At 40.5% G+C, this 15,144-nt stretch overlaps 1 protein-coding gene and 1 non-coding gene across 3 annotated transcripts in view; one reads left to right on the top strand and one right to left on the bottom strand.

The window, feature by feature from the left end:
* Cstpp1 (centriolar satellite-associated tubulin polyglutamylase complex regulator 1) overlaps nt 1-15,144 on the bottom strand; it is a 180,153-nt gene that overhangs the window by 34,371 nt on the left and 130,638 nt on the right. The window lies entirely within an intron of this gene.
* On the top strand, nt 2,482-2,584 carry LOC143393209 (U6 spliceosomal RNA). The gene has a single exon (XR_013090516.2). It is a non-coding gene; the product is annotated as a U6 spliceosomal RNA (small nuclear RNA).

Genomic DNA, 15,144 nt, shown 5'->3' with positions numbered 1-15,144 from the left:
GACCTGTGATGGCACAGTCATCATGGTGGGAGCACATGATGGAGGAGGACTGCTCATCTCATGGTGGCCAGGAAGGAAAGAGAGAGGGGAAGAAAACAGAATTCTAATATCCCCTTTAAAGGCATGCCTCAGTGGGCTAACTTCCTTCTACTAGACTTCACCTCCCAAAGAGTTCATTACTTCTCCACAGCACTAGGGTCTGAGGACCAAGTCTTCAACACATTGGCCTTTGGGGAATATTCCAGATACAAGCGATACTAATTGTATTACCTGTCTCCACACTAGAATGCAAGATCTAAGAGGGCAAAGATTTTGACTTTTTAAAAATTTTTTTTTAGTTACATTGGACACAATACCTTTATTTTATTTATTTATTCATTCATTTTTATATGGTGCTGAGGTTCGAACTCAGGGCCTCGAACATGCTACTGAGCCACAACCCCAGCCCTTGACTTTTTTTTTTTAATTGATTGCTAGTTCTTTTTTATGGTGCTGGGGATTAAACCCAGGGCCTTGTGCATACAAAGCAAGCACTCCGCCAACTGAGCTATATCCCTAGCCCTGATTGCTACTTCTTAATAAATGTTTTAAGAATGCAGCTGCTCTGAAGAGTGAGATAATGCTTGTGAAGCTCTTAGAAGTTGTTGTCTGGGACAGAGAATATGGTTGGTGGATAGGTTTTGTTCAGCTTAAACTTTAGTCTTGTTTGGTTTTAAAAAATCAGGGCCAAAACATTAAATAATCAGGATATTTCCCACAATACAATTTACATTTCAGGGGTCTTTTTTTGTAAGAAACAGAAGACATGGCAGTACTTGCCCAGCATTCCTGCAAACAACTGGAGCTAGGAGGAAGATGCCCTTGCCAGTTTACCGCTGAATGACACCTGTGCTTCTTATATACCTGCCTGGCCAGCACAGGCCTCTAAATTTTCAACCCCAGGTGAAGAATTTCTCTTTGGAAGCTTTCACAATAAAGATTTAATGAATCTGACTAAACTAGTTTAAGACAAAAATAAAACAGATGACTTTATGATATAAACAGAAAATTATTATAGAGTATGATGTCATCTTTGCTGATAGACAGAGACAAAGAATATAAATTTGTATAGGAAAAAGAATGGAATGTACCTAAATTTTAACAATGGTGATTAACTTTGGGTTTGGGAACTACAAACAATGTGTACTTCTTTGAAATCAGAAGAATAAAATTATTTAATAAAAGCTATTCAAATTTATGATATCTAAATAATAATTCAATGAAGCTGTCTTAAAAGGAAAGGAAGGAAGGAAAGAAAGGGGTTGGGGTGGGGAGTAAGGAAAGGAGGGGGAATGAAGGAGTGAGAGAGAAAGAACACCATCTAGAAAGATTAAGTTTTCATTTTCCTTCAGAAACCTGTTTTCATGTCCTTCATTCTCAATGGCTTTATCTTCCCTCTCTAAGTAACCTGAATGTCATTTAGATTTTTCTCCTATACCTGTTTTGTCCATAATGAAAAGAGGTCCAAAGTTGAAGATCATCTTTTAGAATGCTTTATATGCTTTTGGATCTTAACATGATGTCCTTTGGTTCTCCCTTAAGTACTGGTCAGGCTCAGGTGGTACAGTCAGGCAGCACACCCTTCCAAATGAAGAAAGAAGTGAGAGGAAAAACACTTACCAAGTCAGGGCTCAGGAACAGACAGTTACCATAATCCCCATGGATTCCATTTTTTTAATCTTTAGCCATATTTATGGCTGGTTTCCCTTCTTTTCCACAGCTTAACACAATTGTTTATACTTGGGAACGGTGTGATTGAGCAGAAGGGAAGGCACAGGAGACTTGAAATCCTGCCTTGACCTCTGCCAGTCCACCCCACTTGAGCAGGCTACTTACTTTTCAGGACTTAGTTCCTTCATCAGCACAATGGAGATGATAATCAATTATTTACTGAGAGCAAAGGCCTGTGATTCCCAAGGCTCTTTTAAGTTGTGAAGTCACAAAAATGAACTAACTTCCAAGGAAGTTGAGAACAATGAAAATGATTTTTTTCCGGGTTTCTGCACTGTAAACAGTAATATCTAGTCCATTTCAAACTGATGCAGGCAATCTCAAATACTTAAATTCCAATAACTCTCTAGGCAAAAGAGTGTCACAAAGTTCACACACAAAACTGATATGGCAGGGCTGGGATTGTGGCTTAGTGACAGAGTGCTTGCCTCGCATGTATGAGGCACTGAGTTTGATCCTCAGCACCTCATAAAAATAAATAAAATAAAGATATTGTGTCCATCTACAACTGCATTGTGTCCATCTACAAATATTAAAAAAAAAAAAAAAAGCTGATGACACTCATAGTTTTAAAAGGCTTGGACATCTTGTTTCCCAATACTCCATACAGCGCAGACAAAGTAAACTGGGAGAGGAAAAGGAACTGTAAAAGACAGGTGCAAGGACAGCAGTGAGAAACAGGCATTAATAGAATTACAGAACAGAGATGCAGTGTTTGCTTTAGCAGCACATACACTAAAATTGGAACATACAGAGATTAGCACGGCTCCTGTACAAGGATAATATGCAAATTTGTAAAGTGTTCAATATTAAAAAGAAAAAATATAGAACAGAGGCAGTAGGGAATGTTGAAAATATAGTCTGGATGCATTTAGAAACACTTCAGTGGATAACAATGTCTTCCAGCATAGTAAAATAATTAAGATTATAAAGATGATGTTTAGATGCCAAGATAAGTTACATTATATAAGAAAGCAAGGAATGCTATTGTATGTATATTTAAAAGATTTCAAATTTACAAAGTCAGATTTGTAAATTATATTAAAAACAACAGGAAAAATTAGTATCCAAATTAATTTTACAGTAGGCTGTAAAATTCTCCAGTCTCTCTATATTTACTGGCTCTAAACTACTCATTTATCACTGCTTATATACTGCCTTGTGGGTGTGTTATCTGTTTTTAAGCTACCTTACTAAGTGCTGCCTATCAGAGCTGGAATGTAACTCAGTGGTAGAGCAGTTGCCTAGCAGGTGCAAGACCGGGGTTTACACATGGGATTTCCTGCAGAAAGAAAGAGAGAACAAACAAACAAAATGCTGTGCATCATGACTCTTATCTGTTCCCTCAAAGCAGTCCTGTAAGATAAGCATTCTTGTTTTAGTTGCAGACAAGGAAAGTGAAGTAATTTACATAACTAGTAAGCAGCACATTGAGACTTTGACTCATGGGTCTGCTTGAATCCAAAGCATGTGATTTTAAGTATTCCTCTACTTACTGATGGTTGAATTACTGACTGACTTGTCATCTGTCTGCCCTATCACCACCCCATCACTGTTCTCAGCATTGGAAGTTAGTCTATTTTGGGACTTCACAACTTAAAAAGAGGCCTGGGAATCACAGCATCATAGATCTGGCCTTTGAAGATCGCAAGCAATTGATTGATGATTATTTCCATTTTAGATGAAGAAATTAAAGCCTAAAAAGTATGGAGCTTGTCAAAGGAGACAGTCTGGCAGAATCAAGGCAGGGTTCCAAGGTCCTACTAGATCAAGTTTTGAGGTAGGGACCCGCAATCACTTGCCTTTATAATATCACGGGGACTGGTACAAAGTAGTCTAAAATGTTCAGTGAATTTCATCTGTGCCTTACTATGTAGATGCCAAACCCTTAAAGGCAATGTAGTATATCCTAATGGATCTCAAAGTATGCTTCATGGATTATCTGCATCCCAAACCTATAGAAGCAGAAGCAGAATCCTTGGGGTTATAATGTGAGAATCTGCATTTAAATGGATAGTTTCTGTGAGTCAGGATTGGCCTTGTAGTTGAAAGTGTACTTTTTGGAGTTAGTCAATCCTGGATTCATGTTCCAGCTCCAGTACTAACAAAATGAATAATCTGGGGCAAGATTGTTTCTTAAATCTTTGAGCTTCAATTTCTTCATCTTTAAAATGAGATAAGAGAAGTAATTACCTCACAGCTTTATTATTTATATTTTTTCTTTTTTTATATATTTATTTTTTTAGTTGTAGTTGGACACAATACCTTTATTCCATTTATTTATTTATTTATTTATTTATTTTTATGTGGTGCTGAGGATCGAACCCAGGGCCCCGTGCATGCTAGGAGAGCGCTGTACTGCTGAGCCACAATCCCAGCCCCATATTTTTTCAAATATTTATATTCTAGTTGTAGTTGGACAAAGGACTTCATTTTATTTATTTATTTTTACGTGGTGCTGAGGATCAAACTCAGTGCCTTGCGCGTGCTAGGTGAGCACTGTATTGCTGAGCCACAACCCCAACCCATTTATTTTTGTTTAAAATTTTTTTTCTTTTAGTTGTCAATGGACCTTTATTTATATGCAGTGCAGAGAATCAAATCCAGTGCCTCCACATGTTAGGAAAGTGCTCTCCCACAGAGCCACAACCCCAGCCCTATTGTAATTTTTTTGTAGTAATGGGAACTGAACATGCTAGACAAATGCTCTACTAATGAGCTACAACCTCAGCTCTTTTTATTATCATTAAATTGCCCAGGTTGGCCTTGAACTTGCAATCTTCCTACTTTAGTCTCCTGAGTAGCTGGGATTATAGTCATGCTTCACTGCATCTGGCTCTCACAGGATTTTAAGAGGGACAAAATTCATTAATTCAATAGATATTATGAAACATCTACTATGTGCCAGATCTTGATTTTTAGGCTTAGGATATATTTGGAAACGAATAGGCAAGCTCCTTGCCCTGATAGAGCTTATCTTACAGTGGGGAAGACAGGTAATAAATAAACAAGTAAACCATATAGTAAGTATAATGGAAAAAAGTAGAACAGAGCAAGCTGGCTAGGGTGTGTGAGGCGGGAATGGTAGTACAATTTTATATAGAGTGGTCTAGGTAGGTTTCATAGAGAAGGTTAATACCTAAGCAAAAATTGGAAGGAAGTTAAGGAGTAACCAATACAGACATCTGAGGAAGAGCAGGTGGAGGGAACAGCGGCTGCAAACACCTTCAGGAGGTAGTACACCTATAGACAGGAAGAACAGGCAGGAAGCTTGTGTGGCTGAAGCCAAGAAAATAAGGGGGAAAGGAATGAGAGGGTCAGAGAAATGACTGGGGCAGTTCACGCATGTCCTTTTAGTCCAATGAGTGAAGGTTAAATGAGACTCATTCACAGTATATAGTACATGGTAAACATTTAACAAATAGTACCTACATGTGTCTGTATTTATTGAATATCTGCTGGTCTCTAAGCAGAGCTAGTCTAGAAGGCCAGGCTGCAGGGACTACAGCACCTTTTGTGTACCTTGGTGAGGTTAGAGAGTCCTTCAATATTTCCCAAAGTACAGAAATCAAAAAGATCAAAGGCCTGGGTGATCCCCAGCGCAAGGAGAGATGGTTAATTCTCCGCAGGTGCTCAGAAAACTGAACTAACAGAGGCATGCAAAGTCAACACAGTATCAATAAAAGACAGGGCAAGAGATGGGTGTGGAGTGGAGTGGGCTTGGCTAAAGGCTGAAACCAACAGAAGAGCTGTTGGCCATGTACAAGAAAAAGCAGTGGAGCGTGGAAGCGTCCCCTACAGCTATTGAAACCCATCCTAATATCAATGAGACCACAAAGTCATGATAATAATGACTACAAACTGCTGGGGAGTAAGCCAGGGAACCCACAACATGAAAGCGCTTGTATGGGGAAAAAAAAAATTAAGAGATTCAGGCAAAAGTATCCCTTTCCCTTGTGGAGGCTCTTTAATCTTTAATCTCTGTCTCTTGACACTAGGCACTGGTCTTGCCCTAACAAGACAAAGGTAACTTCTGAGAAGCGAATACTTCTCATTTAGGTGAAGGACTTCAGAGGAGATGAGTGCCCTGTGTCTGCCAGACTAAAAGGAAGTTTTCCTTTGTCCATACTGTCTCACACTGGGCAGGAGGGGCAAAGGCACTCTCCACCCGCCCTCTGTGGCTTTCCTGACAGAAGGTGCTGTGGGCCCCTCACCTGCACACAAGAATGTGGTTTCTTTGGTAGCTGGAGGCAGGCAAGGTCATAATAAAGGCTGGATGGAGATACCCAGGCCAGGCTTTGAACTGCTTTAAATTGTGCCAGCTTCTTCTGGCTCCTGCCCTATGGAAAGCAAAGCCAGGCACTATCCAGTGGAAATTGGAAGTGGGCAACCTTTGTGGCCTTAATTATGCCAGCTTGGCAAGAATGTCTATAGCACTTGGTCTCCATGACCCTGACTTAACCTACTCAAGAGGGAGCAGTTTAGTGTGAGTTAGAAGCAATGCAGAGCAACTGAATGCATGGGACCATCCACGCAACACATTTTATTTGTAATTAAAACCATTATTACAATCAGCATATGAAAATTTGTATTTCATTCATTCCTCCAACAACATGTCCCTCTGCCTTTACCATTTCCTGACAGTAACCGTGTATATTTGCTGTGGAGTTCTTCATTGCTTTTTTTCCCCTTTTCTTTCTGTGGTCCTGGGGATTGAACCCAGGGGTACTCTACCACTGAGCTATATCTCCAGCCCTTTATTTTCTATTTTAAGATGGTTTCACTAAATTGTTGAGGCTGGCTTTGAACTTGCAATTCTGCCTCGGTCTCCCAAGTCATAGAAATTCCAGGTGTGTGCCACTGTGCTGGCCATTGCTGAGTTCTTACCTATTTATTCAGTGTGAACTGTGTGCCAGAGACTATGCTAGGTTCTGGGGAAAGAGCCAGAGATAAGACAGACAAAAATCCCCATTTTCATGGTACTTACATTTTAGTGGGTGAATGTGAAGCCAGGGGAGACAGACAATAAATAAGTAGACAAATAAAATACTTTCAGAAGGTGATAAGGGCAATGAGTTAAGTAAAAGAGTGTGGTAAGACAGAGTGATCGTGGGTAGGACAATATTTGATGGCACAGTGGAGGACAACCTCTTTGAGAAGGTATCACTGGAGGTGAGAACTGACCAGATGAGAGGAGCCAACCCAGCAATTCAGCAAGAGAGGGACTAGCGAGGGCAAAGACCCTGAGACAGGAGCCAGCAGCAAGTGTTTTCTTCCCTATTCTGCACACAAATGCTATTTCTCTGTCTCTGGTAAGTCGCAGTCTGTTAAAGAAATTGCCCTATGAGGCCTGGGAAAGGAGCAGTATTGAATGAAACAGAATCCAGGGACTTACTTATTGAGACATTCTGCCATGGGGGAGGGTGGGGACATGGGCAGGTAGCTGTTTCCAGAATAAAGTTAAGGTAAGGGCTGTAGAAACTTCCCTTCCCCCATGCTGCCACCTTTCACTGCCATGGTTAATTGGCAAAGTAGTCTGTGTGAACGGAGCGCAGGATGTCCAAATCGCAGCACTGTTTCACACATCATCATTTCAAGTCACCGACTGACAGAATTTAGCACTCTGTGTCTGCCAGTGGCCAGCAGTGAAGCAGAGAGAATTCCACCGGATTATCCAAAGCATCTGACCCGCAAATGAGGAGAGAGGAGAACATTTTTAAAAAACAACTCCTGAATGGTTCAGTGAGCCAATTCGACATCGAACAGACACACACAAACATCCAGCCGCCTCTGAGGCAAAAGGTCAATTTCTTGTGCTTGTCCCGGATCTTCAGAATCCAAGTTCTTGATCTGAGCTCAGTCCCTCATTCTCCTAGTCAAAGGGGAGGATGTGAAGCAGAGACAGGCTGGATGGGGTGCTCTGGGGCAACACTTCATTGTCTGAATGGAGGGCCGTTCATTATAGCTGGAGTGGCTAAGAGCAGGGTCAGTAGGAGAGGAAAAGGGTGCAGGACATGTCCTTTCTCTGAAGACACATAATAATTGTACATATTTATGGAGTCCAGTGTGATGATTCAATACATGTATACAGTGTGTCATTACACATTGGCTTCCACAGAATCAAGGTAATGAGCATTTCCATCTCCTATTGTTTTTTGTGTTTGGAGCCGAATTTGGGTAAGTGAACTTTTCTGCTAGAGAAGCTGATATCTGCAGCCAGGTCTTATCTTTGGTGAGCGTATCACAAATCCTAGGTTTGGAAGGAGAGGTTAGAACGATGGACAGAAGTAAATTTCCATCCTACAAGACGTGGATAGAAGTGAAGTGCCATTGTTTTGTGGATAAATGAGCTTTCTAATTCTCCTAATCAAGTCCCAAGTCCCTCCCACGCCCCATCCTTCTCTCCTCCAACCCCTCCTCACACAGCTGTGAGGGTAAGATTTACTGGATGGAATGTGTTTGCAAAATCTGTTTTGTTCATTGGAACATGTTTATCAAAAAAGAAAGAAAAAAACTCTGTCCCTTCTCACTATTTACTTTTTGGTGACCGCCTTGTGGGATTTGGAACTGGATAAACAGATGGACTTCACGGAAGGAATCAGGCGTGACGCCAGGCTGTGTGTATACATCTTAGTCTCAGTGTATATATGGCAAATTGTCTTCATCCAAACAGCTGTGCCGGTTTTGGAGGGAAGCGAGGGGACAGCATCTTTTGGACTCCCACTGCTCCAAGGTGCACCTCCCTGATGGAACCTGGGGCTACAGGATGCCAGATAGTTTCTAGTGTTCTCATCCCAGATATATGAACCAATTTCAATTTCTGGCCTCTGGCTGTGGCAATTAAAGATTGCTCCAGATTCAAAACTATAGCTTATCACTTATACTGGGTTTGTTTGATACGTATGCATAACTATCCTGTGGTGAGTGCCTGCACTGACTACAGTACTGACTGACCTCTGACTCCTTTGCAATATTCTGGAGGGATATGTTATACGTGTATGAGTGCATGCACGTGAGAAGTTTTAGAAGACCTGAAAGGCAATATTTAAAAGGAAAAGTATAAATACCAGAAGGAGCAGGAACATTGACCACTCATATGCTAGCATGCTGCTGCTGAAGGGGCATTGGGAGAGATTGTGGAGAAGCCATCACCCTCCTAATTCTTTTGGCCACCTTTTCCTATAGAAATCTCTACTACGGTGGGTGGTAGTGGAGGAAGCACTTACTAACTCAACCTTTTCTCATGATTCAACATACTTCACTTGCAAGGTCTGAAGAAACTTCATTATATCTAAGGAAAATCTTTCAATAACAAAATGCATCTGTTTGTTTGCTTCAAAAAATAGGGTTCAGGGGGGATGTTTCCTCCCCTCCTGGAAAAATTCATTTTAAACAACCATTTAAAGATGAACAATACTGCCTAAAGAGGGAACTGGTGCCAAATAGAGCCAACATACAAAAAATTAAATAAATAAAACAAAACAAAACAACTCCCTGAGACAGAGTGTACTGCATTCATTAGTTTCAGGTAGCTCAAAGACAAGAACATTAAATAATTAGAGTGCAACGGACCAAGGTGCTGTAGGTAATGGGACCTCATAAAGACAGAACAAAAGACTCTGTTTCTAACAAAGGTTCTGCAGACCTTTATACTAGAGTGAGCAATGAGCGAGAGGGATGCTGCCCAGGAAATGAAAGGCCTCAATGGTTCCTCTTCAGTGAGCAGAGCCCAGGAGGAGTGTTCCAGGGCGCTCTCACAAACACTCTTTAATAATACCATCCAGAGCCTTTGATTCAAGGAACATGCTGAAGAATAAACAGCCTATTAATCTGAGTTTTCTGGTGTGCCTGAGTATACAAAGCAGCAATGAACTAACCCCTTGGCTCTTGCAAACATCCCGACTGCACACCATCCACTATTCCACTGCTCAACTCAGCTCCTCCTTTTACCACTGCATGCAATTTGTCCCTGGAAAAGCTTCAAGGTTTGGGGGTCCTGATGGGTTTCATCTCAGGATGTCCAGACTAAATCCAGAGTGCAAAGAATGGAAACAGCCTATCCTTGTTTGGCTATAAGAAGGCATAGCCATGTGACCAGGCTCAAATGAGAACTGTGTGGTAGTGTGACTGGGTGAGGAGACAAAGTCATCAGTCTGCTTCTTTCTGAGCCAAGTTGACAGTCACAGGCCTGGGAAAGGAAGGCCCAGTTTCAATTGCTTCCTACTCTTGGTTACCTTGGTGGCAGGAAAGGCTCCTGCATGGGTGGGCTTTGGGTGCCATTCTGTGGAAACACTGCTGGGTATTTTGCTGAAATAAAAATTAACAAGTAAGGTCCCTGGGTTTTCAAAGAGGAAAGCAGACAACAAAATGGCTGTTTCACCCTCAGATCCTTTCACTATGAGTTGTCTTTAAAATTATCAGGTGTGGCTTTTGTGATAACAATCACTTGATGAAGCATCAGGTTCTCCTTCCCACCTTGAAGGAAATCATAGATAAGGGGTGGAGAGCATGAACTTTTAGTAATAAACTAGGGGTTCAATTGTTGAAATAGTGTAATTAGGGCTAGTCGAGGTCAGTCATAGGAGCCAGGTGGCTTCTCTGGATTCCATGGTCACTGCCTCATAGAAGGTGTCTGCTTTTAAAAGGAACTAGGGTGACAAGATACATAAATCAGCATTGAGGCTACCCAACACACACACACACACACACACACACACACACACACACACACACACGTGCGCGCGCATGTACACTCTTAAAGCACATTGCTTCTGACCCTAAAGTTATATACATAGAAAAGCATACTTAATATGTTTCCTTTCAAAAAATAATTTCCAAAAGGTGCTTTGATTCTACTTTCAGGAAGCAACTTTGTGTTTAGTCTCTTCAACTGGAGAAGGATATGCAGGAAGGAGCAGCATAAAAGCTTGCATATTTTATGTCACTGATTGAGACACCATGGAGGGTGGTGACTAAGAGCATGGGCTCTATGGTCCAACAGATCTAGATCTGAGTTCCTCCTCTGCCACTTGTGTATTCTTGGACACTTTACAGAAAAATCTCTGAGTTTCCTCATCTATAAAGTGGGAAAACCCCATGAGGTTACTGTGAGGGGCACATAACATATCAAAACTGTTAAGTACAGTTCCTGGGATGCAATAAGTGCTCAATAAATGATGACTGTACTTATACTCTATGACAGCTCTAGATACAGGCATGGGAATCAAACATGGTTCTGTGGAGGAATCTAACTGGTGGTTAGCACCTGAGCTACATGAAATGGAAGTTTCTTTGTTAAGCTGGGCTTAGAAGGTATCCAGATCTTCTTTCAGTGATTTGGAAACAAAAATTTGGGTTTCATGGGGTTATTGATCAAAGGTGGTAAGAAATTGAATTCTGGTACTCTGGGGACTTTATTTTTGATTTGGGAACTACACTGACCTGGAATATTCCCACCCCAGATTCTGGCTTATTGGACATATCCTTGCTTCTTTAGGTTTCCACCTGTTGAGACAAACAGATGTAATCTGAATAAAGGAGGAGCTCACAAGCACAGATCTGATATCAGACAGCCTTTCTCTGCAGCATTCCTAGGGTCATGAAATGACAAACATTCCAACAGGCTGAATCTGACCCTTCTTGTCCTGTAATTGGAGCCTTATGAAACTACTTCTTGTGATTAGAGCCATTGGTACCTCACTTCAAGGCTGAGAGGTGGACTTCATTAATATTGATGAGCTGTAGCTCGTTAACCTCATTTGATGTTTATTTACAACCATTCTTCTCATATGCTAATAAGTGACACTGGGCTCTTCAGATAGAAAAGAGGGAACTGGATTCTCTCTGCCAGCATCTCCTTGGCAAACTCCTGTCCCTTGAAACAGAAGTTTGTACAGAGGGAATGAAGCCAAATGGAGGGAATGCAGCAGAGAGGACAAAATGATGTGAAAAGAATGTCGGCAATGCAACCGGGAGAGAGGAGCCCAGCTGCTGGGCCCCGTGTGACAGAGGCTGGATACACCCGCCTAGTGGGTAACAAAAAGAAGCTGAAGGGAGGAACCATGAAAAGGACAATGTGTTAAATTTTGGAATTGGGGAGAGGGGTGGAGATGGGTGGGTGACAGGGAGCTTGAAGGCCTCTCTAACATTCATTCCATTTTCTTATTTGATCTAAAGAGCTCCCTAGGCAGAGGATGGAGTGAGTTTCCATAAGGCAGTTCAATGCCCATAGCAATGCTTAGCAAATGCTTGGCTTGGAGAAAGAATACTCATTGTCCTGAGCCTCACTGTGACATGGGAAAGCAGGAAGAAATCATCGGTGTTGCTCTTTCCTCCAAATTATGGTTATGTACATCAAAGAATAGGATGAGTAAGCTGCAAGGAAAGGTCCAGAGGCTGGAGAGAATGTCCGTTTTAGTACTGCTATTCTATGGTTTCGAGGCTGCTAAGAGAACACATAGGATGGGGGCGGAATGGAAACTACTTTGATAAATAAATGTTTACTAATACTGGCAGCAACAACAAACTGCACATTTAGGTATATGTTTTTGTTTTGCTTTTGCAGTCCTGGGAATGGAACCTAGGACCCTGTGCATGCTAGGCAAGTACTTCTACCACTGAGCCATCCCCAGCCCTCAACATTTCTTTAAATTCTTAAATGTTAATTCCCACCAATTCTCATGGAAGCTTCATACTTAACATTACTACTTAGACAATTATTCCTGTCCTGCCTTTGGGGACCACACCTTCTTTGTTCTCCCAATCTGGCTTCTTCTGTGAAGCTCTTTGAAGATCATTCCTATTCTTGATGTGCCTTTCTGTAAGGCTAAAAAGGCAGGAGAAAAAAGAAAACTCTTACCTTAAAGATTTAACCGCATTTTATTTAAGTACAAAGTTTTGGTTCTAACAGGCAGATTTTACGTTTAAGTTGTTTGTCTGAAACCATTACCCCTTAGGGTACAAATTTCATCTTCTTTCAAGTTTTCTATGTACTCAGTTCCTCTCATAATGAAAGAATAATCAATAGCAATCTGTATTAGACCTGACAATCTGCAGCTTGCCTATGCTTAGGGACAAACATGTCTGAAAAAGGAACTGACAGATACATTCTTATTATAGACTACAGCAATGTTTCTCAACCTTTTTTTCCCCCATTATCTCCACACCCCCCGCCCCGCACCTGAGCCTTTTTAGACACTTTTCCTATCTATCTTCCTCCACTGTGAAATTTTAATATCCTAGGCATTTTATATAACTTTTTTTGGTACTGGGAGCCACAATTACACACACACACACACACACACACACACACACACACATTGTTTTACCTCCCAAAGGAATAATTTCTGCCCTTTTGGAGGCAATATTGTCTCCACTGAGAATGCATATTCTAGAAGTTTTTTTTTTTCATAGAGGGGCTTGAATCCAGGGACACTTACCACTGAGCTACATTCCCATCCCTTTTTGCTTTTTTATTTTGAAACAGGGTTTCACTAATTTGCTCAGGCTAAACTTGTGATCCTCTTGCCTCAGCCTCCCGAGTTACTGGGATTTCAGGAATGTGCCATCATACCCAGCTGTTCTAGAAGGTCTTAAAAAAGAGTAAATCATTTGATTTAATGAGTTCCAGGACTGAACCTAATATTCTCCCAAAGCGAACCATCAAACACAATTACACTTCTGTTTTGATTTTTTTTTTTTAAGAAAGAAGGAAAAAGATATCTTTGTATCTATCTAGTTAGTGATAGTTTCTCCAAAGAAGAGATCAAAATCCTTTTTCCACACATGACCTGATCTATCCAGAATAAATGGCTTACTTTTTGGCAGTGGGTTAGCTTTTTACAATAGTCCTATTTTAGTGCTGGAAGAGGTAATAGATTTTTCAGGCCCCTTGGGGACCCCCAAATAGTTCATTCTCTTGAAAGTCAACAATATGTTCCCTTGTAAGAGTAGAATTAAGTAGAACGGAGTTCATTATTTCATTAAATTTCTCCCAAACTCCAGAGGAAGATTGGTATTGCTACTCCCCCCCTACGAGCACAGAAATGATGGCATTAGAGATTAAGTAGCTTAATGTAGGTCCCAGGGAGTGATGTTTCTTCATATAAACATCTTATCTGTCACACAGGGTCACTCTGAGGACTTCTAGACACCATGTCTTCTGTTTCCTACTTTAACCCAGGATGATGGTACTCTGCTAGACAGGAGTTTATAAAGGTCTCTCTACCTCGGAGATAACTTCTCTCTCCACATGACAGGAGAAAGGTAAAGAAGGTGCTGAGCGAGATCTCTAAGCATTGGAGAGATGGGGAGAGACAAAGAGAACTCAGGCTATTGTTCTAAAATTTATTGTTTTACAAGCAAATGGCTTAAATAGTGCCATTTAAATAATCGGGTTTTTTTTTAAAGAATATTTTTTTCTAGTTGTTGACTGACCTTTATTTTTATTTATTTATATGTGATGCTGAGAATTGAACCCAGTGCCTCACACATGCCAGGCAAGCACTCTACCACTGAGCTACAACCCCAGCCTTGCAGAATCTTGAATGGGGAGGAATGCAATCTTTTGTAAAGTAAATATAACTATTATTGTATATTTGGATGAGAAACATTAAACTAGAATGTGCTCCTCAGAAAATACAAAGACCCAAGTCAAGACCCACAAATAGCCTTCAAGGAATATGAGAAATTCATATTTTATTTAGCAGTCATGGAAACTGACTCTCCATTAGTGAGTGGGAATTAGAGTTTGGCAAGCCAAATAAAAAAAAATCTATCTAAGAGGGCTTTTTCTGTAAATTGCATCAGGCTCTTTTAATTCCTCCAATTAAATCAGTGTTAAACTTCCCACAGAATAAGATACAATTACTTGTTCCAAAGAATGACTTTAAGAGTTAACTTGTCATCTTAGACTTTCAAGTAGATCTGTACCTAATCCATTCCTCATAATGAGTATGTATTCTATTAAAAATGAAAACAACTTCAGGGAAGGCTATTCTGCAATACTATTTAGAAACCTAGCATTAAATAATCTCATGTCTAATAAATTTGCTCTCATGTGGGACTTAAGTCTTTCACACTACGATAGAAGTTCATTTCCTCTTTTTTGAAGAGATGCAGATGAGCTGGGGAGGGTTAAAGGCATTAACTTTAATTCAGAATACCCAAAGTCAAAATATACAGCCTAGATCAATCTAAAGACATAGTAAGAGGAGTATCAAAGTAATACATTTAACTCGATTAATTTCTGATACAGAAATGCTATGCCAGTGATTTCTTTTGCTGTGAATAAATTTGAATAAATTAAAAAAAAATAAATTTGGCCCTATCTCAAATTTATTTAAAAGTGAATAAATTTGAGGTAGGGCCAAAAAA

The sequence above is a fragment of the Callospermophilus lateralis genome, chromosome 2 (genome assembly GCF_048772815.1).
Source record: "Callospermophilus lateralis isolate mCalLat2 chromosome 2, mCalLat2.hap1, whole genome shotgun sequence".
Taxonomy (NCBI): Eukaryota; Metazoa; Chordata; class Mammalia; order Rodentia; family Sciuridae; genus Callospermophilus; species Callospermophilus lateralis.
This window is presented reverse-complemented; position numbering and strand designations above follow the sequence as displayed.